We start from the raw sequence: 10,915 nt of genomic DNA, 5'->3' as shown, positions 1-10,915 counted from the left end.
TGATTGGGTGTTGTTGTGGAATTGTCACGGCAGATGTCCTTAGTGTGAGGACTTAGTCACGAGGACAACGCATCTATGTTGTAGCTTGAGAGGGGTTGGGCAGAATCAAGAGACGCAACATAAGACAAGGATTTAGACAGCTTCGGGCCCCGGGAAACATCATCCGGTAATAAACCTACATGTTGTTTGTGGCTAGGTCTAATTATAATCATGAGGGAGTCGCCGGTAAGCCGACTCTTGTGTCTAGCCCCCTAGAGATAGTTTCTTCTTGCTTGTCCCCTCTTGGGGTGCCCTGCCCCTCCTTATATAAGTTGGAGGGGCGGGTTACATGACTAGTCCTAGTAGGATTAGGATTACTCTATTACAAGTGGAGTCCTAGTCTTGCTTCCTTTTGTAAGGGAATATTCCTTATGCTTTCCTCTTAAGCCGTCCCAACAGAGTATAAGCCGGCCTGCTGGGCCTTCGGTCTTGTCGTCCGTGTGATCCGCCCGCCGGGCCTCAAGTTAGTCACAATGTTCAGGCAGGTTACATGTAAACCGCCATGTCTGGGCAGATCGCCAGTGAGTCGCCAAGCTCCAGCCAGGTCTCTGGTGAGTCGCCAAGTCCTGTCGGGTCATAATTCCGGCCGGGTCATACTACGGGGTATATCCCCGACATTAGCCCCTAGTATAATTTGGATTTATCCATGTTAAACTGATCCTGTAAAATAAACACAAGAATAAACTTGATAGATTTTTCTCCGGATTAAAAGTTCTCCTGAGCCGGATTTTAAACCAGATATTGAGCTTCAATGCTTTGCCAATGCAAAAAATCCGGGAACTTCTTCTGAAAAATCCGGATCAATAGGCCAGCTTTATAATCAATTTTCTGACATTGGCTCTTGTAGAGAAATAATCCATTTGAGTCGGCCTTCAATGCTCGATTTATGATTGCCAAAACTACCGGGTCATAACTGAATGATACCGGGTCATAAATAAATGATGCTGATACCGGGTCATGATTGTTGCAGACACTGGGTCATAAACTTTGCAGATTTCTCCAATAATAATTTAATACCTGTTTTTCTCAAAACTGAGAATTTGAAGTTATCCTTCCTCATATGTATATCACCTGTAGCCCCCAAGTACCGGGTTGTCATGCTTGCAGCAACCTGGGACTTGTAATTGCCTTATGCTCATAAAAACTTCAACTAGTGTAGCCCCCAAGGGCCGGGTCATTATGCAATAATGAGCAGGGACTTTTGTATATAATTCCTTGATAATAACATCATATCATGTAATCTCCACCATGGGGCTTGAACCCACGTCCACAAGGTTAAGAGCTTTGTACTCTACCAACTGAGTAGTGGACCTTTTCAATATAATGGATTAAGGATTGTGTACCTTGAGGTTTTGACAGGAGCAATTGGTAGCCCCCAAGGGTCGGCTCATTACAATGTGATGAGTCGGGTCTTCAACAAGTTAAGCAAAAAATGACTTTGCATTAGCCCCCAAGTGCCATGGTGCATGCTGGCAGTGACATGGGACTTGCATATTTGATATAATCTCAACTTGAATAATGTATCCCCCAAGTGCCGGGTCGTAAGCCTGCAGCGACTCGGGACTATTCTCTTCATTGTAAAAATAAACCATGTCCATTAATAAGAGGATAACCATTGCGCTGAAGCGACTTTGAAAACCTCCATCATAATATTGGCTATTGATAACCATAATAAAAATCCAACCATGTTGGCTATTCAAGATTTGAATAATATAATCCGGTATGAAAACCTCGATCATTCAATGTCATCATGAAAATCCAGCCAAGTTTGGCTATTAGAAATTTGAATACCTTATCGGTTGACGAGTAAATCCAAAGTTTAAATACTCGGCGGCTCTTGGCCAATGGAGACTTAATGCACATTCATTGTAAGCCGGATTTTTTATAACCCGGCGGCTTATAGCCTTTAAGAAAATCCAGAACGGATAATCATTTTGAAGTATCAATTTTGATGATGATTGGACTTAACCATTTATGTAAGTCATAGCTCTGTAAATCCTGTAGATTAATACCATGGTGATGCATCGATAATTATAGTCCGGGGCCAATATCAACCCGGAGTCATGAAATATCCTCATTTTCATTGCTCAACGCAAAATATCCCGGTGACTTAAAATCTGTGCAGTAAGGGTGATAATCCAATCATTAGAAGCCATGACTTCCAACTGTTTGATGTTTGTCATATGACTGGCGACTTATCATTTCAAAGTCAAGCCGGCTTAAACAGAAACCTTATATATGCCTCAGATATGAACAAAAAGGTCTCAAGACAAAATCAAAGATTGCTTTCAAAAACTTAAGCCAAATAGAAAGAAAAATCAAGGCTTCTGATTCAAATACGATCAGTAAACCTTTCCAAAGGGGTTAAGCTTGGATTGGAATATGATCATGTAGCCCCTAGTGGCTTTGGCATTGCACCGATCAAGAGGGTACCGATAGCTATGTTCTCTTTGGTTCGAATACGACCTATGTTTGAACAGGAAGCCTCCAAATGACCTTGAGAATATTTAACGACTCTGATTCAAATATGATCTGGGTCGGATCCAAGAGGGGTTAAGCTATGATTCGAATATGATCAAGAAGCCCCCAAGTGGGTTTTGGCATTGCGCTGATCAAATGGGTACTGACAGCTATGTTCTCTTTGGTTCGAATACGAGCTATGTTTGAACAGGAAGCCCCCAAGTGACCTTGAGAAAATGACTCTGATTCAAATACGATCAGGGTCGGACCAGAAAGGGGTTAAGCTAGATTTGAATACGATCAGCCCCCAGTGGTCATTAAAGCAAGGTACCTATGTTTGACTTGTGCTTTGCACTAGACTCTCTTTGGTCCCTTGAGAACTCGAACTTGCGAGAGATTGATTCTTTTAAACCCACCGGATATTGAGAGCTTCAAAGCTTTGTAGGAGAGAGATGTCTCTTGAGCCAGATTTTAAACCGGATATTCTTTTGATAACCCGGAACTCTTCCATTGAGCCGGAAATTTTTGTTTGCTAGGCACCCTTTTAAGCCGGAAAGTTTCTGACGGCCTTTAAATCAATGCAGTAGTAGCCTCCGAGACCGGGTTATTTTCCCTCCAATGACCCGTGGTTCTTGATTTTTGCTGAAACTAGCAATATTTGCTGAGTCATGTCATCATAGCCCCGGACTCTTAAGACGACTCAAAGAGTTGGCCTAAGACTTCATATTTTGACCATAGCATAAAGCGTATATCATTGGTGTTGATAGCGTGATGCGAATCCAGAGAAGGTTGAGGTGACTGCGGCGGGTTATAAATGAACTCGTATGAGCCGTGTCAACAACTTGGCCAATGGTTCCTTCCAACTGGCTGTTTGAAGTTAACTAAACCATAGTGGCGGCGACTTGTGCGCCTGCCCATTGAGCCATCCAGTGCAGACGGCGGCTAATAATATATGATAATTTGCCTCCAATTTGTTGGAAGAAAACCAGGCTTCCCAAGTAGTGACTTGCTCATACTCAATAAATAGCTCCTGCAAACAAGCGCGGCCCGGTGTATTGATGTAGACTAGGTCGGGAGAGATAGACGGTAAAGATGACCGCAACATCAGAGGCGACACAGACAGATGAGCCGGCCATGGCATTGTAAGCCGATGTGGACAGGCAACTTATCCTCCTCGTTGTAAGCCAGCGTGGTCGCGAGAGACGGCCACAGCGTTGTAAGCCGGCGTGATCATGAGAGACGGCCATGGCGTTGTATGCCGGTGCAAACAGATGAGTTAATTGCCGGCGCGGTAAGCCACGCGGATGACAAGTCAATCGCAGGCGTGGTGAGCCGCGCAGATGGGCGAGTTAACCACGTCGTGTTGATGTAGTGAACAATTATCCTGCATCAAAAACATTGCAAGCCAGAGTAGTTGCTCTCTTTTTTAAAGAAGACAATATATAATATATAAAACTATACCGGATTGATTTCACCTAATATGTCAGGCCAGAATTTATCCACCGCGGAGTTGATGATCACCACAGTGAAGTTGAAATCAATCATGGTCGAGTCGACCGCGGGAGCAGATAGATGAGCCGGCCGCGGCGTTGTAAGCCAGCATGGACGGGCGAGTCAATCATGGCGAATCAATCGCAGGCGCAGTCTCGGGCGAGTTGATGTAGGTCGAGCTGCACAGGTCGAAGATGACGAAGCGGTCAAGGCGCGTTTTCCCTCCTTCGAGTCGTGGTAGTTTTGGACGAATCCATCTACGCATCTTCCAGGTCGCGGCCCTTCTATTTATTTTTATTTTTAATCTCCAACCAATCGTGCAGGACATGCTGGATTCCTTCTGAGACCCGATCTCGTATGGAACTTCTCCTTGATGCTTCTTGAGTCTTCACGTGATGCATCGGAATTGATCAATCCAAACTTGCTCTGATTAGAGCTCACTAGAAGTAATACATAGGACTATTCCAAAATCAATCAGATCTTGTAAACCGTGCAACTACTAGTACTTGACCGTAATTTCTGCCAGTGTAACATCTGCAATGATTCAATCCTCTCGGGAGTTGATGTAGATGAAAACATGATCTCGGCAACTTGCAATGGCGTACAGGAGTAACCCTAATTTCTTGAATCTTTTTCATACGATGAATTGCGAACTTCTCGATCCTCAGAGAGGGATCCATCCAAGAACTCAACACCACCGTGCGCGAGCCCCATGGTGGGCGCCAACTGTTATGGAATTATCACGGCAGATGTCCTTAGTGTGAGGACTTAGTCGCGAGGCCAACACATCTATGTGGTAGCTTGAGAGGGGTTGGGCAGAATCGAGAGACGCAACATAAGACAAGGATTTAGATAGCTTCGGGCCCCGGGAAACATCATCCGGTAATAACCCTACATGTTGTTTGTGGCTAGGTCTCATTATAATCATGAGGGAGTCGTCGGTAAGCTGGCTCTTGTGTCTAGCCCTAGAGATAGTTTCTTCTTGCTTGTCCCCTCTTGGGGTTCCCTGCCCCTCCTTATATAAGTTGGAGCGGCAGGTTACATGACTAGCTCTAGTAGGATTAGGATTACTCTATTACAAGTGGAGTCCTAGTCTTGCTTCCTTTTGTAAGGGAATATTCCTTACGCTTTCCTCTTAAGCCGGCCCACCAGAGTATAAGCCGGCCTGCTGGGCCTTCGGTCTTGTCGTCCGTCTGATCCGCCCGCCGGGCCTCAAGTGAGTCACAATGTTCAGGCAGGTTACATGTAAACCGCCATGTCTGGGCAGATCGCCCGTGAGTCACCAAGCTCCAGCAAGGTCTCTGGAGAGTCGCCAAGTCCGGCCGGGTCATAATTCCAGCCGGGTCATACTGCGGGGTATATCCTCGACAGGTGTGATAAGCTCTATGTTCACATACAACGGGTGCAAGAAAGTTTTGCACACGCAGAATACTTGGGTTAAACTTGACGAGCCTAGCATATGCAGATATGGCCTTGGAACACTGAGACCGAAAGGTCGAGCGTGAATCATATAGTTGATATAATCAACATAGAGAAAACTACTCCATCTCACGTGATGATCGAACATGGTTTAATTGATTTGGATCATGTGATCACTTAGATGATTAGAGAGATGTCTATCTAAGTGCGAGTTCTTGAGTAATATGATTTATTGAACTTTAGTTTATCATGAACTTAGTCCTGATAGTATTTTGCAAATTATGTTGTATATCAATAGCTCGCGTTATAGTCTCCCTATGTTTTTATATGTTCCTAGAGAAAAATAAGTTGAAATATGATAGTAGCAATGATACGGACTAGGTCCATGAGTTAAGGTTTATCCTCATTGCTGCACAGAAGAATTATGTCCTTGATGCACCGCTAGGTGACAGACCTATTGTAGGAGCAGATGCAGATGTTATGAACGTTTGGCTAGCTCAATATGATGACTACTTGATAGTTTAGTGCACCATGCTTTACGGCTTAGAACCGGGACTTCAAAAACGTTTTTGAAACGTCACGGAGCATATGAGATGTTCCAAGAGCTGAAATTGATATTTCAGACTCATGCCCGTGTCAAGATGTATGAGACCTGTGACAAGTACTTTGCCAAAAAGATGGAGGAGAATTGCTCAACTAGTGAGCATGTGCTCAGAATGTCTTGGTACTACAATCACTTGAATCAAGTGGGAGTTAATCTTCCAGATAAGATAGTGATTGATAGAGTTCTCTAGTCACCATCACCAAGTTACTAGAACTTCGTGATGAACTATAGTATGCAAGGGATGACGAAAACGATTCCCGAGCTCTTCGTGATACTAAAATCGACGAAGGTAGAAATCAAGAAAGAACATCAAGTGTTGATGATTGACAAGACCACTAGTTTCAAGAAAAGGGCAAAGGGAAAGAAAGGAAACTTCAAGTAGAATGGCAAGCAAGTTGTCACTCCCGGGAAGAAGCCCAAAGCTAGACCAAAGCCTGAAACTGAGTGCTTCTACTGCAAAGGAAATGGCCACTAGAAGCAGAATGCCCTAAATATTTGGTGGATAAGAAGGATGACAAAGTGAACAAGGGTATATTTGATGTACAGGTTATTGATGTGTACATTACTAGTGTTTATAGTAGCCCCTGGGTATTTGATACTTGTTCGGTTGCTAAGATTAGTAACTCGAAACAGGAGTTACAGAATAAACAGAGACTAGTTGAGGGTGAAGTGATGATGTATGTTGGAAGTGGTTCCAAGATTGATATGATCATCATCGCACACTCCCTATACTTTCGGGATTAGTGTTAAACCTAAATAAATGTTATTTGGTGTTTGCGTTGAGCATAAATATGATTAGATCATGTTTATTGCAATACGATTATTCTTCTAAGATAGAGAATAAATTGTTATTCTATTTACATGAATAAAACCTTCTATGGTCATACACCCAATGTTGATGATTTATTGAATCTTGATCGTAGGGATACACATATTCATAATATTGATGCCAAAAGATACAAAGTTGATAATGATAGTGCAACATATTTGTGGCACTGCCGTTTGGGTCATATCGGTGTAAAGCGCATGAAGAAAATCCATAAAGATGGAATTTTGGAATCTCTTGATTATGAATCATTTGATGCTTGCGAACCGTGCCTTATGGGCAAGATGACTAAAACTCCGTTCTCAGGAACAATGGAACGAGCTAGTGACTTATTGGAAATAATACATATCGATGTATGCGGTCCAATGAGTATTGATGCTCGTGGCGGGTATCATTATTTTCTGACCTTCACAGATGATTTGAGCAGATATGGGTATATCTACTTAATGAAACACAAGTCTTAAACATTTGAAAAGTTCAAATAATTTTAGAGTGAAGTGGAGAATCATCATAACAAGAAAATAAAGTTTCTACGATCTGATCGTAGAGGAGAATATTTGCATTACGAGTTTGGCCTTCATTTAAAACAATGTGGAATAGTTTCATAGCTCACGTCACATGGAACACCATAGCGTAATGGTGTGTCCGAACATCGTAACCGCATGTTATTGGATATGGTGCGATCTATGATGTCTCTTACTAGGTTACCACTATCGTTTTGGGGTTATGCATTAGAGACAACTACATTCACGTTAAACAGGCACCATCGAAATCCGTTGAGACGACGCCTTATGGAACTATGGTTTGGCAAGAAACCAAAGTTGTCGTTTCTTAAAGTTTGGGTCTGCGATGCTTATGTTTCAACCTGAGAAGCTCGAACCCAAATTGGAGAACTGCGTCTTCATAGGATACCCAAAGGAAACTGTTGGGTACACCTTCTATCACATATCCGAAGGCAAGATATTCATTGCTAAGAATGAATCCTTTCTAGAGAAGGAGTTTATCTCGAAAGAAGTGAGTGGGAGGAAAGTAGAGCTTGATGAGGTAATTGTACCTTCTCCTGAATTGGAAAGTAGTTCATCAAAGAAATCAGTTCTAGTGATTCCTACATCACTTAGTGAGGAAGCTAATGATGATGATCATGAAACTTCAGATCAAGTTACTACAGAACCTCGTAGGTTTTCCAGAGTACGGTCCGCACCAGAGTGGTACGGTAATCCTATTCGGAAAGTCATGTTACTAGACCATGATGAACCTACGAACTATGAGGAAGCGATGATGAGCCCAGATTCTGCGAAATGGCTTGAGGCCATGAAATCTGAGATGGGATCAATGTACGAGAACAAAGTGTGGACTTTGGTGGACTTGCCCGATGGTCGGCAAGCCATATTAAATAAATGGATCTTCAAGAGGAAGAAGGACACTAATAGTAGTGTTACTATCTACAAAGCTCAACTTGTCGCAAAAGGTTTTCGACAAGTTCAAGGTGTTGACTACAATGAGATTTTCTCAACTGTAGTGATGCTTAAATCCGTCCGAATCATGTTAGCAGTTGCCATATTTTATGAAATCTAGCAAATGGATGTCAAAACAATATTCCTTAAATGGATACTTCTTAAAGGAAAGTTGTATATGATGCAACCAGAAGGTTTTGTCAATCCTAAAGGTACTAACAAGGTGTGCAAGCTCCAGCGATCCATCTATGGACTAGTGCAAGCATCTCGGAGTTGGAATATATGCCTTGATGAGTTGATCAAAGCATATAGTTCTCAGGACCCCGACTCAATGCCACATCGATCTAGCATGTAACACCTCATATCACTTTGCGGCCTCACGCACGGTATCCCCATGGGTGTCGCCTTACCTTTGCCCGGGACCGTTTGCGCCTTTTGGCACACGTATATGATAGTGTCGCTAGCATCCATATGATAAGGAGCTCGGGCTGACAAGGCTAGTCATAAACCCAAAGTGGCACAAACTTACAGGGACATGCATCCATGACCCAGCATCGAACGTGTCGGTCATCAGCGAGTGAATCCAGGCTGTAGCACTGGGCTAGCAGGACTCCGGTGAACCGGGCTGTAGCGGGCTAACAGGACTCCAGTATTCATCGTGTGACATTTCCCCAAAGGGACAGACACAGGAACAAAGAAGGACACATGCCGGCCAGCCTAAGTGTTCCGGAGCAGTAGCAAGCTACCATGGCTCAGTGGAAGCACTAGGAGACATTTCCCGGTAAGAGAGGCTACTAAGGATAAATAACTAGATAGTCAGATCCCACACATACCAAGCATTTCAATAACATACACACAATATGCTCGATATGTGCAAATACAACATGGCATCACAACATGACTCTACAACTCAAGTATTTATTCAATAGGCTCCGAGGAGCGAGAAATTACAAACATGGGTCTCATGACCCAACATTCAGACCACACAAGTCAAAGCACAAGTGGAAGCTTAACATGTCTGAGTACAAACATCTACAAACGAAAAAGGCTGAGAAGCCTGACTATCTACCAGATCCTGCCGTGGGCACAAGATCGTAGCTGAGGTAACAAGCTAAACGTCGAAGTCCATGCAGAACTACTAGTGAGACAGAAGTGTCTACAAAAACATAAAATAGGCAAACGTGAGTAAAAATGTACCCAACAAGACTTACATCAGAACTAACTACATATGCATCATTATCAACAAAGGGGATGGTGGGGTTTAACTGCAGCAAGCCAGCTTTGACTCGGTGGCTATCCTGAACTACGACTGCAAGTAACTCTTTTGAGGTGGCGCACACGAGTCCACATATTCACCATATCAATACACCACTATGGATCCGCTCCCGTCTCCCTACGAGAACGCCATCCATAGCACTCACGCTTATCTTGCGCATTTTAGAGTATCCACTTTCACTTGTCTATGAACTGTATAGGCAACCCAGAAGTCCTTTTCCACGGACATGGCTATTCGAATAGATCATATTAACCCTGCAGGGGTGTACTTCTTCGCACACGCTCTCGATACTTACCGCCATGTACACCTCGTGTATCTCGGCAACCTTCAAGCGGAAGCCTGGCGAGGGAGTCGGCCATGACCTGACTAACCACACAAGTCTCTCGTCCAGGTTTATCGCCTATTCGGGTTCCATCGGCAAGGAGATCCAGCCGGGGTGTCGCTCACGGCCCCAAACGATGTGAGCAGGGTTCCCAAGCCCACCATCCGGGTGCTACTTGGTACACCGTGCCACTGTGCCTAGTCTGTCCCAAGCCCACCTGTACCAGGTGCCACTTGGTAGACTACTAACACTACCTACAAACACCAGAAACTAGTTGCTACTCCTGGACAGAGATCGAGTTGATTAATAAGCCGAGAGGGGTCGAGTTACCGGAACCCAATGTGTGGTAGTAACTGTTCATGGACAACAAACACACAACTCAGTTCCCGAGGACGGTTTCAATGAGACAACCCACCATGTACTCCTACATGGCCTCTGACCGCTACCTTTACCAAATCGTGTTCACACACTTAGCTCACACACAGTAGGACATGTTCACACACCTCCAATTCATCCCTGATGAATCAGACCTGACACAACTCTAAGCAATAGCAGGCATGATAAACAAGCATGGATGAGTAGGCACATCAGGGCTCAAACAACTCCTACTCATGCTAGTGGGTTTCATCAATTTACTGTGGCAATGACAGGTCATGCAGAGGAAAGGGGTTCAACTACCGCAGCATGTAACAGTTGAATCGTTGTTGTCCTAATGCAGTAAAGGAGAGCAGGAGCGAGAGAGTGGGATTGTATCGAAATGAACAAGGGGGTTTTGCTTGCCTGGCAATTCTGAAGATAGTATAACTCTTCATCGGTGTCATCGAACTCATCGTCGGAACACGTCTACTGAAGGGGGACAAATACCGGCAAACAAGGAAGAACACAGTCAATGCAATGCAACAATATGATGCATGATCATGACATGGCAATATGCTGTGGTTTGAGCTAATGCAACTAGCAACAATTTAAATGAAGTTGGTTTGAACCCTAGGTTCAAATCCAAACTCCATATGTGAAATTCAAA

Source organism: Triticum aestivum, chromosome 2B (assembly GCF_018294505.1).
Source record: "Triticum aestivum cultivar Chinese Spring chromosome 2B, IWGSC CS RefSeq v2.1, whole genome shotgun sequence".
Classification (NCBI taxonomy): domain Eukaryota; kingdom Viridiplantae; phylum Streptophyta; class Magnoliopsida; order Poales; family Poaceae; genus Triticum; species Triticum aestivum.
This window is presented reverse-complemented; position numbering follows the sequence as displayed.